The sequence below is a fragment of the Puntigrus tetrazona genome, chromosome 7, assembly GCF_018831695.1.
Source record: "Puntigrus tetrazona isolate hp1 chromosome 7, ASM1883169v1, whole genome shotgun sequence".
Taxonomy (NCBI): Eukaryota; Metazoa; Chordata; class Actinopteri; order Cypriniformes; family Cyprinidae; genus Puntigrus; species Puntigrus tetrazona.
In genome coordinates this window covers 30,916,418-30,931,331 of record NC_056705.1, presented here as the reverse complement: position 1 = coordinate 30,931,331, position 14,914 = coordinate 30,916,418, and the positions used below count along the sequence as shown (strand labels likewise).

Here is a 14,914-nt window from a genome sequence, read left to right as displayed (position 1 = left end):
GAAAACAATCTGATAGCTGTCATAAAAGCCATCATAAAGCATCTACCCGTTCAAGGACCTGAAAGGGCTAAAACTGGCCAGCACATAGATTTTACAAATCCTCACTGCCTTTTTTTGCGGGGATAGAAGCTCTCAGATTTAATTAAAATATAAGTAAATTGTGTTCTGAAGATGAACAGAGTCTTACAGGCTTGGAATATTGGAATAGAATGTGTTGCAGCCCAGCTTGGCATAATCCCGTTATTTGAGTTCATGCATTTGTATGTATTTACATTGCACCAGCAAAGGGCAGAAGAAGCGTTAGCTCTTTTACAACTATAAGTCCTAGTTTCCTGAATCACTGACCAACCCTGCTGGGAGCTTTGGCTCCCTCATCTATTCTCCTCTCTCAAGCCCAGCTTCTCTCTTTGCTCTTGATCTCTTTCCAGGCGGTGCATGGCCTGCGCCCAGCTCATCTCTCCTGCATTTCAGCCCACACTGGAGATAACAGCCAGTGCTAACACAAGAAATACATACCACAGACCAGCTACACACCAGATACTGATGCTAACTAGAGCAAGATGTGGCGTTTTCAGCATCACGTATATCTAATATTCTCTTTCACGTTCTCTTGAGTAAAGTAGAGATGTCTCTGGCGTATGATAAAATAAAATTACAAAAAAACTCTAAGGTATATCTCTAGTTCCCTCACAAGTAACTCTGACGAATTTGCCTGCAATGTCTCGTCATAACAACAGCTAAGTTTATTTATTTATGTCCAGATTAAGAGCTTTTATGCACTTTGTGAAATATCCTTCCTTATTTATATTGATTTTTTTTCTTTGTTACAGGCTCCAATACCCAGCAGCCCTTTTAGCCATAGTAGTGACTTACCCAAACAAACTGAATAGAGTGCTTTAATCAAAACCCTCTGCTTAACTACAAGTCCGCACATTGTAGACATATGTCAGCTAATGTTTGTTTATGCTGGCTTTCCAGTAATCTGGGTAGCCTGGCGTAATTTATTAACAGCAAATAACATAGGAGTTTTGACAGAGGCATAGCAGCCACATCAAGCTAAATAAATAAATAAATGAAATGAATAAACAGGACATCGTCCAGCGAAATACATCATTTAGATCACAGCAATGACGGATACAAAATAAGACCGCTAATCGCAAAGAGGCTTAGAAAGCAGTTTGAAAATGTTAAAGAAGAATGTGAAAGAAGGACAAAACAAGGGTGAAAGAGAGTCCCATTTCATTTCAATCAAAAAGAATTGTGCCTTCTAATTAAAAGTATGACATCAAGCGTAATCAATCTAATCAGCCATAGCGAAACAAACACAATAATCACTGAAGATGCACATTTAGAGTCTGTTTTTCTCAATTAACATCTTTAGTTCTCGGCGTAACCTCAGGTAACCTCTCCTACATGTTCATGCCACGAACAGCACAACAAAACACCAGATAGATGTGTGGGCTGCCTGTGAATCTGGAATCAGTGCAAATGTAAGTTTGCATGCAAAACAAAATTACTCACGCTTTTCCAAAGCCCCTTCCCATGCATCTGGAAGCCACGGAATTAATTAGTTACAAGCGTACAGATGTTGGCAGCAGAATGGCTTAAATCATCATCTATGCATGCCACTATCATCACTCTCTGGCTAGAGCGTACTGAAAATATAGAAGAGCTTTTTGTCAGAAGGATACAAACAATTCTATTTCAGATCTGTTCATTCTGTTTAAATTGTGATAATAAAATAAAAAATTTAAACCCTGGGAGAAAGGCTTGCTATCACTGGAATAAATTACTTTATAAGCGTGGTTATTTAATGTATAATTCTGTTTTGTATAATTTTGAGTCAAATAAATTGGGCGATTTTCTTTTTCCATTTATAAGAAATATCAACCCATATTTTTATTTTTCCATATGAAATCTCTGTGAATGAAGAAAGTACTAACAATTCAATATTTATACAAGAAATCTGCATAAATACATAACTAAAGATGCATTACATGGTGATTTCAATCTTCAGTCAGTTTTAAATCAGAGAATTTCCTCAAAGACAGAAAGGAGTGCATACGAAGTGTAATATTTAACCTCTAAATCTTGTCTGTGTCTGCGGCGGCAGTTCATTCTTCACATCTGTAGATGTGTGGCTACAGCTTCAACGTATCTCTTTTATGAGGTAGTGCTTGGGGTGCACAGATATAAATGATCAATTATGCTCCATTTCCAGAGTGTGCTACTCTTTTGCCTGTGCACACAGTCAAAGGTTCCATAGGAAGACTTATTTTGAAAAAAAATGGATTTCAGATAGGTTATAATGGAGGGCCTCTCTTCTGGCCTGTAATGTAGCTGATGTATATCGGTCCATTGTAAGAGTTTATTATTAATTTTCTAATTACTCAGGATGGAGAGTTATACTTTTTCTTACCATTTAGTCTCTCCATTTTAAACGTTTATTTTCAAAATTAGATAAATGCCATAAAAATGTATTGGCCAGTTATGTGCATTATTCAGCACATGTAGTGTGATGTGAATCTTAAACAACATGTTTGCTAAAAAAAGCAGTATGAAATCCGCTTCCAAGTATCATAGACATAGGAAGCCAACAAGCGTCACGGAAAAGTCCATTTTAGCCAGTGAAGGTGAAAGGCTGCTTTCACTTTGAAAAGAGCGCACTAGAGTGAGGAGGATTTGCGTCAAAGCTGACTAAAGTGATTGAAGATTCATCATTTTGATGAACTTGATGAACCTGTGATATCTTCTTCAGGTTTGTAAAGGAAAAGCAGAAATGTTTTCTGGAACCCTGCAAGCAATACATTAAGGTGAGAAAGCTCTCATTGACTAGTCACATCCATTACGATCTATGATCCCAACAACTTAGCGTTTATCAGGCATCTACATTTTATCATCTGAAGATTACAAAGATTAAACAAGTGTTTTGATGTGGAGTGCTCTGCTTTTGCCAAAAAGCGACTGTTGGAGTTATCTGCTTTTGCCCTACGACAAACTTTTTATATATAAAAAACATACATTTATTGACAGCTACTTATGCAAATGCCCTGTCTTTATATGATATATGATTAATTAATCAAAACAATCCAACTGCAGTTTAATTGGTACTTCATGGAATACTAAAAAACCCCACGCCATTGCTTAACAGAGAAAAATGCAGTGCTTCTTTACTTTTTTTTTTTGCTCAAGTCCGCAGTGTTTTATCAACTAATATATTCATTATGAATTCTGTGTGGGCTCCTCTTTTCTTTCTAAAGCCACGAGGCTTGACCTTGGAGGATGAGAGAAGATTACAAGAGGTTTTGTGTTTTTTTGTGAGAGTCGACCTTTCAAGGCCGAGCAGTGTGTGTCCCTCCTACACCTTGTCTGTGTCTCAGTTTGCAGTAGAGAGTATAATTGAGAGTGTAGATATTAAAAAGGAAAGATCATTAAGAACGTCTATCTCTCTTTCTCAGCCTCACCTTTAGTTCCTCTTCATTGTTTTCTTTCTGCCTACTACTACCTTCCACTGTCCTACAGGACCTTTGTACAGAAAGCAGCTCTTTAGTTTGGCTGTGGAGACACTGCAAGATTATTCCCATGTCTTCAGTCTACCCTTTAACCTCTGAAGTCATAAAATCTTAAGTCTCAGAAGTAAAAATTGAAACACCACATCAAACACAGAAAATTGCCTGCTGCTAATGTCTTTTTGGCTCAGTCGTGTGATCAAAGGATGAAAAACAAATCTGCTTTTGGTTCAGAGTTTAAAGAAAACCTGATACTACCTGCTTGTTTAGCATACTTAAGAACATTCTTAAGAAGGAAAAAGTGTCTAAGAACATTTTGGTGGTATTTTTAAAAAGAAATGTGATCATTCGGCTGAGTCTAAATGTGTGTGCCTTTGGAGTTTGACACCTGTAGCAGAAAGCATCAGAGGGCAAGTGCTTCTCCTTGGAAACATAAATCAGGCAAACATAGACCAAGGCCTCTAGATTCAGACACCTCAGGATTAGTACAAAGATTAACCAACCCGGTTCATTTTTTTATATTTGGCATATATATCTCTAGGTATCTACTAGACATAAATCTGTTTCCATTAAATTAAAACATACAGTCAAGTGATAAGTATACTATCGAATGTATACACAAGCAAATTTAAAAACTATTTCAATCATATGCTGTCAGCCAGACAACATCAAAAATTCTTTGCTAACATTTTGTCATGAGATAATACTTGCATATATTAGACTAAAAAGGCCTGGAAGAATGTTTACAGACAAAAATGAAAAAACATTGCCAACAGATTCCAGGAGAACTCGAGATTCAGATAGAAAAAAGAGAATTTTGATTGGTTGTAGGAACATCTAACCAAGTCTGGTGTACTTGTGAGACACTTTTAGAAAATAAAATGTGAAGAATTATATAGAAAACATGTAAAAAAAAACAACTATATTTTTACACCATCAAGTGCTTCAGTGGAGCTTTTAAATATTTCATGTTTATGAATATATATATATATATATATATATATATTATATATATATATATATATATATATATATATATATATAATTTTTGGCAGGTGGTCAGGCAATGTGCACAAAATAACACACAGTAAAAGCCAATGATTCAAAGCCCTATCCATATGTTTAGCACTTTGGCTTGAGTATGAGTTTGTGTGTCAAGTATCAGAGGAATAGATGCTGACGCTCTTGATGTTGGATGCTTGAAAACGCCACCGCTGTCCAGATTCCCCTGATACACTCATCCAGCCCAGTACAGCGAAAAACCGTCAGATCACAGCATAAAAGCTCAAACCTACAAAAACATTTTATCCTCTTTGGATTTCCACCATCATCCTTATCCATCTACCCACTCAGTCCTCTCTCTCTCTCTCTGACTTTTTGTTGCTGCTTTCAAAGGCGGTCACAGCAATTCCTAAACCGCAAAATCCCATTAAGCTTCAAAGTCCGCTTACTCCTCCTCTCTTCAACATGTGCATATATGTGTGCATGTGTGTGACAGAGCGCTTTACTGGAAGGTGTTCAGCCTTATAAGCATGTAACTAGGTAAACAAGCACACACACTTGCTGCTGAAATGCAAACATTACCTTAAGCAATTTTTTAATTACTGATTAATGGGCTAAATTAAGATTTAATTTCTCGATTTTATAGAAATTATGCTTTCTTATGATAGGCCTAGTTCATGTTGAACAGAGATGCACGACTTTCTGCTCTTCTGTGGTACTTTTTTTTGTTAAATGACACTTGACACTTTGACGATGGAAGTCAAAGATCACTAAACTGTTACCAAAAATTCTTCTAATATCCTGGAGTGTGAGTTCTGCAGAAGAAAGTTAAACAGGTTCAGAAGGGCATAAGGGTAAATAATGACAGTTTTGTCATTTCTAAAAGAAAGCCCTTGAGGTGAATGTTTGTCTGTTATTTCTGCCTCGACGGCTGTCACCAAACAAGCAGTGTGTGCTATTGGTTTAATAGAGTCACAGAGCCAGTGTTTACACTTTTATTTCGAAGAATCAGTTTATAAATGGCTTACTTGCAGTTGTCTCTGCATATTAAGCTGAATAGAAGAAAAAATGACACACTTCAGCTCTGATCCGTATGAGCGTGCATTATGTGTGAGATTTGGGGCTGTATACTTCTGATATGATTCTTTAGGAACAGCTGTTCGGAGTGTAAGACCATTACTCATACTCTCAATGTTACTGTATCTTCCTAAAACGAATCTCTCCTTTCTATTCCTCTTCCAAAGGCTTTTTCCATCTTGTGCCTGTTCCTCCTACTCTCATCTCTCAATTTCTTTCTTCTCCCACTTTTTTTCTTTGCTCTCTTTCTCTGCTGAGATCTCAGCTCTTGATATGAATGATACATGTATTCCTTAACGATCTTTCTGTCTGATCTTTCCGTCACTGCAACAATTCTCATTAGTTATTAATCTTAAAGCCTTCTCTATACACAACAAACTGCAATACTCAAATTAATACAAACACTGAACATGCACCAACTTTACCTATAAGAGCCAATTAAATGAATACAGCACATAAGCCAATTAAATGCATGAAGCATCAGTTGAAGATCAAGTCAAATCCTACAAAGACTGATAGAAATAAAGATGATGAGAGGCAAAGAAAGATTTCCAAGTAATGATTGTTTAATGATATAATGTCTAACTTGTGTTTTTATGAAAGAATATGGTTTTTCCTACTAGTGAATGAATTAACTTTTGATCATTTCAATACTTTATGGGCCATTCCATGCCATCTCAATGGTTGAAACTCAATTTTTGAGTTTGCTCATATTTTTCTGAAGAAAGACAGACATACATAGAAATTAAAACTAAAATATGGAATTCTCATGGATTGATATTGGCTAGAGTAATGAACTATTTGTAGAGGGGGAATTAAATGGGAATTTTAATATGGATCCAGGAGTAAATTGTAAAATCTACATATTTTCAAAAGCCAAGTGGTCAAAAACCAAATGTAATCAATTTGCTAAAGATACTTCTTTTTTAAAGATGAATGTCTGAACAATAACTGATATTGATACTAGAGATGTTTCTCGCTTCAGTTCTGTCAAAGCAACTGCATAAATATTAGTTTTAGTTTTAAATGTCCTATAACTCAAGAAAGATTAAAGATATCACAATTTTAGATTAAACCTTTCTTTTTAGAATCTGTGGCTCAGATTTTAGATTGTTTAATATTACCCATATTCAGTGCTTGAAAACAACATATTTTGAAGTAAAAACATATTTAGCTTTGAATATCAGTTGAAAATTGTTATTTTAAAATCCATTTTGACATTTAATATTGTGGCTTTCATTACTTTATATGTCTGTATTCAGAAAAAAAGTTGAGAGTTGGGGATGTTTTTGAAAATTGATTGAAATTTTGAAATTGATTTGAGAAACAATGACCCTTTTATTTTTATATTTGCATATTTTTACATTATTGGCTACATTCTTTTACATTTAAGTAGTCAGCTTAAAATGTAACCACAACCTGATTCAAATATATTCTTTATTAACCATTAAAGAAAATGTAGCACAAAAAAGTGTGAAACAAATTCAATTAGTAAAACAGTGAAACAAATTTACTTATCTTAGCAAAAAGATCCTTAAATTGTGAAGGCACATACTGTACAAACTTGTCTTAATAAAGTAAAAAAAAAACATAACCTTTTCTAATTTTTCGAACAAACTTTTGTATGAGTTATGTTCTTATTGTGGGAAGACGACCATCGCAGAGTTGTGGACCAGGCTCCTGTTCCTCTTCTGAGGTCTAGGGCCCACCACAATGCAGCCAGTGGAGCTGCCAGAGGAACAGCCTGGACCTCTCATGGGGTACCAGCTGTATCCTTTGAGCTCCTCCCGATGACTGGATGTCAATCGCTGTATCAGAGGATGAGTCTGAATTCTGGAGATGAATATTTGACTGGACCGGCATCTGCAGGGCGCAACACTGTGCCGGATATGGATCCAGAATTGGTGGCTATGCTTGCCCGGGTCGCAGAGAGGATTGGGCTTGAGTGGAAACCTACACCTCTCAGGGCCCCACTACGCCAAACTGAGGGGGCTTGGGAAGCTCCCACAGGACACTGGAAGAGGCAGCATCCAGAGGAAGCGAGATCCCAATTAGTCAGTCATATCCAACATGACATCTCTGTTTCTTCAGGGAACGAGGTTACATACGTATATACGCATACAGGTTACATACGTGTCTTCGTTCTTCTCAGAGCACGTCACACATGACTATTTAATATTTTAGCACATTACAAACTGTCTTCCAGCAAAGGCTGGAGCAAAGGCTGTCTCCCTCCATCCTTAAAGTCTATGTGGCTGCTATTGCTGCAAATCATGACCCTAACATGTTCACTAGGTTCTATTGCCTAACCAGTATCCTCCTATGGTCTCACTTCAAATGGTTAGAGGCACTAAGAGGCCCGGTTTCGGGTCGGCTTTTTAACTGCTCGAGAGTGTCCGTACAGTAGACCCTGTCGAGCTCCTCAATCCACTTGGCAACCAGGAATGGCAGAGCATCTGTCGACAGGCCCTCACTCTATGAATTCTTGAGAACCGATAGAGGGCTGGAAGCCATGAAGTAGCCAAGAGGACTTCAGGTGTGTATTTCCACGGTATAGCCTCAGAGCCTCGTTTTTCCCTGACAGACCTTCTGCCACCTTAAGAGGGATCAATCACCTCCAATTTTCCATATGCACCAAAATACTGTCCATATGAGCATACGTTCCGAGACTTCCTACGGGAAGGCAGGATTTCCCTACGTCACTGTTTACTAGAACGTGGGACGGTCCCCAGTGTTCCAGTCTTACTGAATGGGTGGTACTAGCAACAGTAGCTGGTTTCTTGTGGTTGTGCCCCAGCCTACGCCAAACTGAGGAGGCTTGGGAAGCTCCCACAGGACACTGGAAGAGGCAGCATCCATGCATCCAGAGGAAGTGAGATCCCAATTGGTCAGTCATATCCAACGTGACGTCTCCATTCCCTTCTTCACAGAGCATGTCACACATGATTGTTTAATATTTTAGCATGTTACAAAAACTCTAACAGCACTGTAAGTTTTAGGTGCTAGACAGCCCAGGCCAATTTATGCTTTCATTATACTGAAAAGTTCAGCATGAACATTCTTCATACTTTCTCCATGGAATAACAGTTTCACAATGGTCTGGAATAACATGAGGAGAGAAAATAGCAGAACATGAGCGATCCAGAGTGGACACGATATAGCTTGTAGCAGATTCGCCATGTTGGTGTTCTCATTAGCTCCAAGATCCCTCAGGTACTGCTTCATCACGAGCATAAAATAAGAGCAATGAGTGTAAAACCTGGAGTGGAGCTGAAACAGAGTGATTACAGAGCACTTTAAGCAGGAGGGAACTGCTGCTGCTCTGCTCGGCTCACACACTCCGGGAAATAATGACAGAATTTTCATTTCTGGGAAACTAACCCTTTAAGCTCAAGTGATCCTAGTGATCTATTTCATGTGAGTGTTATTCTCCAGTTCATTTCCACAGCACAGATAAGCTCTTCAAGCACAGATAAGGCTGCCTAACTTTCCATGAGCCTGTGTTATTGTAATACACAGCAGTCTGATCTTACTGTATCTCCAAAGTTCACTGATTTCTGTCGCCTGTTCATGAAGTGTCTCCGGAGAGCAGTGGAAGGCAGATAATGGTTGAAAGAGATGATCAGATGCAAAGATGGAAAACATGCTAGGAAGAATAGAACTAGCACGAAAAATATAGAAAGATTGAGACTGAGGTGTGAGGCACATCAGAAGACCATCTGGCTTTGATTAAATGCTTCCTGAATGGCCTTTCTTCAAAGATCCACTTCACCAAAAGCTTCCCTCTCTTCCCTTATCATGTTGTTCCTCTTTCTCTCCTTCACTCATCTCGTTGTCCTTGCAATCATTTTTCAACCATAGCATCATCTCTGAAAATACGCCCGCAAACAAACAAGTCACATCAAAACCAAGTAAGAAATGGCTCAAAGCAAGAAACGCCACAGACAGACAAGCTCTCAGCAGAGAAACCTTTTCAAGTATATTAGACTGCTTCTTCAGCACATCTCTCTCTTTTCCTTAGTCTTTCACATGCTGCCGTCTTCCTGCTCTCCATATCTCTTCACCCAGAGAAGAGACATTTTTTTTCTTCAAATTTGCACTTTTGTGGGTACATCTAAAAAAGACTTCAGCAACTTTAATTTGTACAGAAAACCCCAAAGGCACAGTTTATCAGATCACATGGATGTGGCACATTCGCAAAGTGAATTTCGCACAAAATGTAATGATTTATTATGTAATATTTTCATACTTTCAAGGTGAAGTGTTTCATTTTTAGTGATAAAAAAACGTTCTCATATGTCCCAGTGTAATTTGCAGTGACAACTATAAAGAAACTGCTTCATAGGCTGATTTCTGAAAAGAGTGAACAATGTCAATGTTGGGTTAAGGAATAGTGTGCTTTTTTGGGGTTTTAGTATGATGCTGCTATGGAAGACGTTGCTGTGGGTTAATTTCTAGTAACTGATACTTTATATTTTATTGTATCTAATTCACACAGCTGCATCTTTAAATTTATCGTTCATCCATAGATTCCAAAAAGACTTTATTTAAATCTGTGTAATATAACAATGTTAACAATTAGTTATATCTTTAACAAATAAATCTTTTATTATCTTATAACTCTCGAATGCGCGACTTTATATGTCTTAATTGCCGCTTCATATCTCGCAACTGTCACTTCATATCTCATACTTAATTTCTTATTTTAAACCGTTATCTTTTTACTCTTTGTTGGAAACCGTGCTATAATTCATATAACATATAATTCACACACAACACTGGTACATTTTGTTTCCATCAGCAACAATAATTCTACGGTAACAAAGCACTAATAAAATCTGAAACTATAATCTCTAAATGATTACATTTAATAGGCAATATATTAGTAGTGAGTTCTTTATTAATTGTCACATTATTGTTTAATTAGCTTATACATACTGAGTTAAATAAAGCTTTTTATCTAACAAACAAATAAAAACCCTTAATTATAACTTACTATAGTCCTCCTTAAGATTAAGTGATAGAAAATACTAAATTGCCTTTTAGTTCGGTGCTTTACATCTACAACGCATTAACAGTGGGTGTTCCCAAAAGCGTTTTGATATACTTTAAGCACAAATTATAACTAAATAAACATTATAAATATTATAAAAACATTACATTAAACTGTTTAACAACTGTTACAACAAATCATACTGGTCTCTGTGCTCATACTAATACTTTGCAAAGTAGTCAAAAGTGCTTTATTACTGCATACTTATGAATTTTTTTTTATTTAGAATATAATATTGTATGTTAAAATTATGAAACCTACACTATACACACACACACACACACACACACACAGATATATTCTAACAGAGATATTCTAAACACACAGATATCACAAACTAACATAAAATAAATTCAAATACATCTGCATACTATCGTCACTCATTCAGCATGCTTAAAAACTAATGGCATAACCTACAGTATGTATACATTTCAACACTGCATTTTTGTTTTGAGCAATGTGCAGTGACCGATAAAGTTCTGGGTTCGCTGCATTGCGCGGAGGTGGTTTTCAGCTTTGGCATCGACAGGTCTTTCTCTTTCTCTCTCAAATGCGAAAAACGCTGCAACCAGTGCCTCTTCTTAGAAAGACATGCTTGTTGGTGACAGTTGCTATGGGCACTACCAACTCACACGTCATTTACAGTTACCATCTCTCCCACTGCGTTGCTCTTTTGCCTGTTCTGCCACCTCGTGCACCCACTACCCTTTTCTCTTCTCCTCCTTATGTCCATTTACTCCCCACTTCATGCACACACGCTGCTACATTTGCTCCAACAGTTTTCAGGTCACTGTGATCTGGTGTTCAGACATCTCGTCTATAAAGATAACGAGCGTTAGGAGAGATTCTACTGGTGAAGTATTGCAGGAAGAAGAATTTATTCAGGCTAATTGGACTGATGAAACCATCTCTGCTCTGCCAGTATGGTATTACTACTGTCACGAGAGACTTATAGGGGATCTGAAATCGGCCATTTTGGCCACCAAAAGCCACTGAGTCAGCCACATAAAAATTGCAAACGTAAATACAAACTGATTGAGTGCTATTGTACAAACATCCAAAAAGACTGAACGACAGTAGTCATTGGTGGGCTAATCTTGATCATTTCAAAGAGATTCATAACCTTGGAATATGACAGCCGACTGAGAGATTAGGCTATTACGCAAAAATGCTTTGGGGCATGTGAGAAACTGGCATGACTGCAATAATAACAACAACAACAGTGACTAATAAATGATCTGAGTCACCAAGCCCTTGTTTTAAATAATATCCACATACTGACAGCAACTTAAAGACACCCAAATCTTGTTCCACATGGCTGCATACTGCACATCAATATGTGCTGACTGATTGTGGTTGTGTAACGCTATGCAGTGTTTTTGCTTTCAGCTTGGACATGCAAGCCTATTGTCATGTATTTTCTGTCCTTCAAGCCTGATTATTAGTCAACAGTCTTTCAACGTCCCATCTCTCTGTAATATCTGTATGCACTTGACTACTGTGGGTTGCGACAGTCTCAGATCTCTATAAAAAGGTGCCTTTATGTCTCAGGAACCTCTGATCCCTTGAGCTTCTGTGGATTTTTGAAACAGCGACACTGTCAAAGGGCTCGTCTGATACAAAAGAAGTAAAACTTTGTAGAAGTCGGGGAGTCTCAAAGCCTAAATACATTCTCAGTTGACACAGGTAAACATCAATTTAACACAAAATACGTAAGATAAAACATCTGTGTGAAAACTCCTTAACATGTGACCAAGGAGGTCTGCAGCTCCTGGAGAAAGCTATACGTCAAGCTTTGTCATCCAGATATAATTGCGTTTGAATGGATGTTTTTACAGCATTAAAACATGGCCTTAACCAACCAACCTAGCATGTGACGCTCTGGGGTGCCATTAAAGAAGCCACCTGCTAAAGGATTGGTTTAACACCTACCTTAACACCACGAACTCTGAACTCGGTGAGCGCTCTGTGCATTTTGGTTGCGCGCGTGGGGGAGGTCTTTGCCACTGGCTATGACTTTAACAAGCAGTGAGTCATAGTGAGGGAGATGATGGCCCCTGAAAAGCAGACGCACTATCCAGACGAATGCCCATACCTCTCCACTGCGAAACACCTGTTGAATGATGGGAGAGAAATTCAGTTAAAGGGTTATATCAGGAGAAATTCTGCTAGAATGAGGATGATTTTAAGTGTACCAATACAGAGAATATTTTAGGTGTCTAGAGTTGTATTACCAATAAGACGTATCATTTTAGCTGATGTAACATTTTGATGATCAACGTCACGATCTATTTAATAGACACAATTATTGGCAATGCGTCGAAAGTTTAATGTTTTTAAATGTTTTAAATGTTTTGAATGTCTGTTTTGCACACCAAGGCTGCAAGGCTGTTAAACAGCAATACTGTGAAACAGTATACAGTTTTCTAATAAAGAAATTTAAAAATGCTCGAATCAAGTCTTTACTGCCACACACTTTTATACTTCAACCAAAAAAATTAATAATGTTATGTTTTATTTCTAAAAATACCCCAAACAGTTGTAAATGTATTTTCTTTCACCTCACTCTCAGGTAACTGTCATGAGCAAGCAGGTCTGGATTTGTTTTCCCACACACTTCTCCAGTATATGACACACCAGTTACTGCATTTATTATATGTGTGTGCCTTGCCTTACTGATCAACGAGACTTACAACAGTCGGGGGAGGTGGCAAAACTGGAGCAGTCAAGTCGGACACGTTATGCTTCCTGTAGTGATGCTCACACGGTGCTTTCTTTATTGCAAGTAGATTAGATTTAATATTTGTCAAATAAACAGATGTACTCTACATGCAACAACACGACATGGTTTTCAGCAAATAGGTTATGTGCTTCTTAATATAGTGCACTATAAATAATAGTACATTATTTAAATACCTATTTATTTAACATTGTGTGTCCGCGCGATACAACATCAACAGGCTATATTACATGTTACAAAATTTAGAATAAACACGAAACGCACGTCATCGTTGTCGTCATCGAGTCGTGTAATAGCGTGTGTTGTTATCAGAGCTTGGGCAGCCACTCTGAAGAAACTGTAAAGACTGAGCCAGCCAAATCTCTCTCTCAGGACCCTACTGGTCACAATAGCTCTAAAGCCTAACCACACACACACACAGACATAAACCGCTTCAGCTACAATTAAAGCAACACTTTAATAAAGCTTTAATGTTTTCATTTTTCATTTCATGGGTATGTTCTTCAGTGCAATGCCTCGTGCTGTAGAGCGCTTTTGAGTCTCGGCATGCCTGCATTATTTATGCTGCAATCAGCCCGCTGTGGCACATATTAGTACTAAATAATCGCATTACATAACCAACTATGCCAGTTCTTGCTGAGGTCATTCTCTCTTCATATAAAGCACTCTTCATGCTTCAAACATTTGTGAAGAAAAAAGTAATAAATGAAAAGAAATGTCACACAGTGCAGGAATGGTTATGAAAACACTGCTTTTGCTTTTACTTTACGTTACTCCGACATGTCTGAAATATATTTTTGTTAAACAGATTGTTTTAGTATATTGCCAACGAAAACTATAACTGAAAAGTAATCAAAATTATGTTTAGTTTTTAAAAATAAGTTATCATTTATCTCAGGATTAAATATTTTTTCTAATCTAGGTCTGTGAAAATAATCACAATACATTAACACGATATAAAGAAACTATTGTCACTTTATCTAATGTGACATTAGAACTAATTCTCTCTGTTCTGTGTAGTTTTAATAACACTGGTAAGAACTTCTTTATGAAGCTGTCTAAATAGGGACATTGTACTATAACCAAAGCCTAACGGTTTTGTTTTGTTTGTTTTTTTTACACAAGAATCTTTAGAAAATCAATTGTTGTACTGCTTTTTGCTTTTAAATGAGGACATACTTCATCTAGGAGATTTTGGAGATTTTGTACTTTCAAATTAAGTTAATTAAACAATCAATTGAAGATGGGACATTTTATTCAACAGAACATCCTTATCAACAAAAATCAACAAGCGTGAAACAGCATTTTTCTTGGAAACGTTAATGCAGGCGTGTCCAATCCTGTTCCTAGAGGGCCACTGGGCTGTTGTGTTTAGCTCTAACACATCTGCCAAGAAGTTCCTAAAATGCTGAAGGTCTTGATTAGCTGGTTCAGGTGTGTTTAATTAGGGTTGGCACTAAACTCAGCAGGAAGGTAGCCCTCCAGGAGACGCGTCGCGTTGATGTGAAAACTGAGAAGAAGCACAGCTCTATA

The 14,914-nt window shown here is 37.4% G+C and overlaps 1 pseudogene; it reads right to left on the bottom strand.

Annotated features, from left to right (window-relative positions):
* LOC122348674 overlaps positions 1-14,914 on the bottom strand; it is a 161,619-nt pseudogene that overhangs the window by 76,366 nt on the left and 70,339 nt on the right.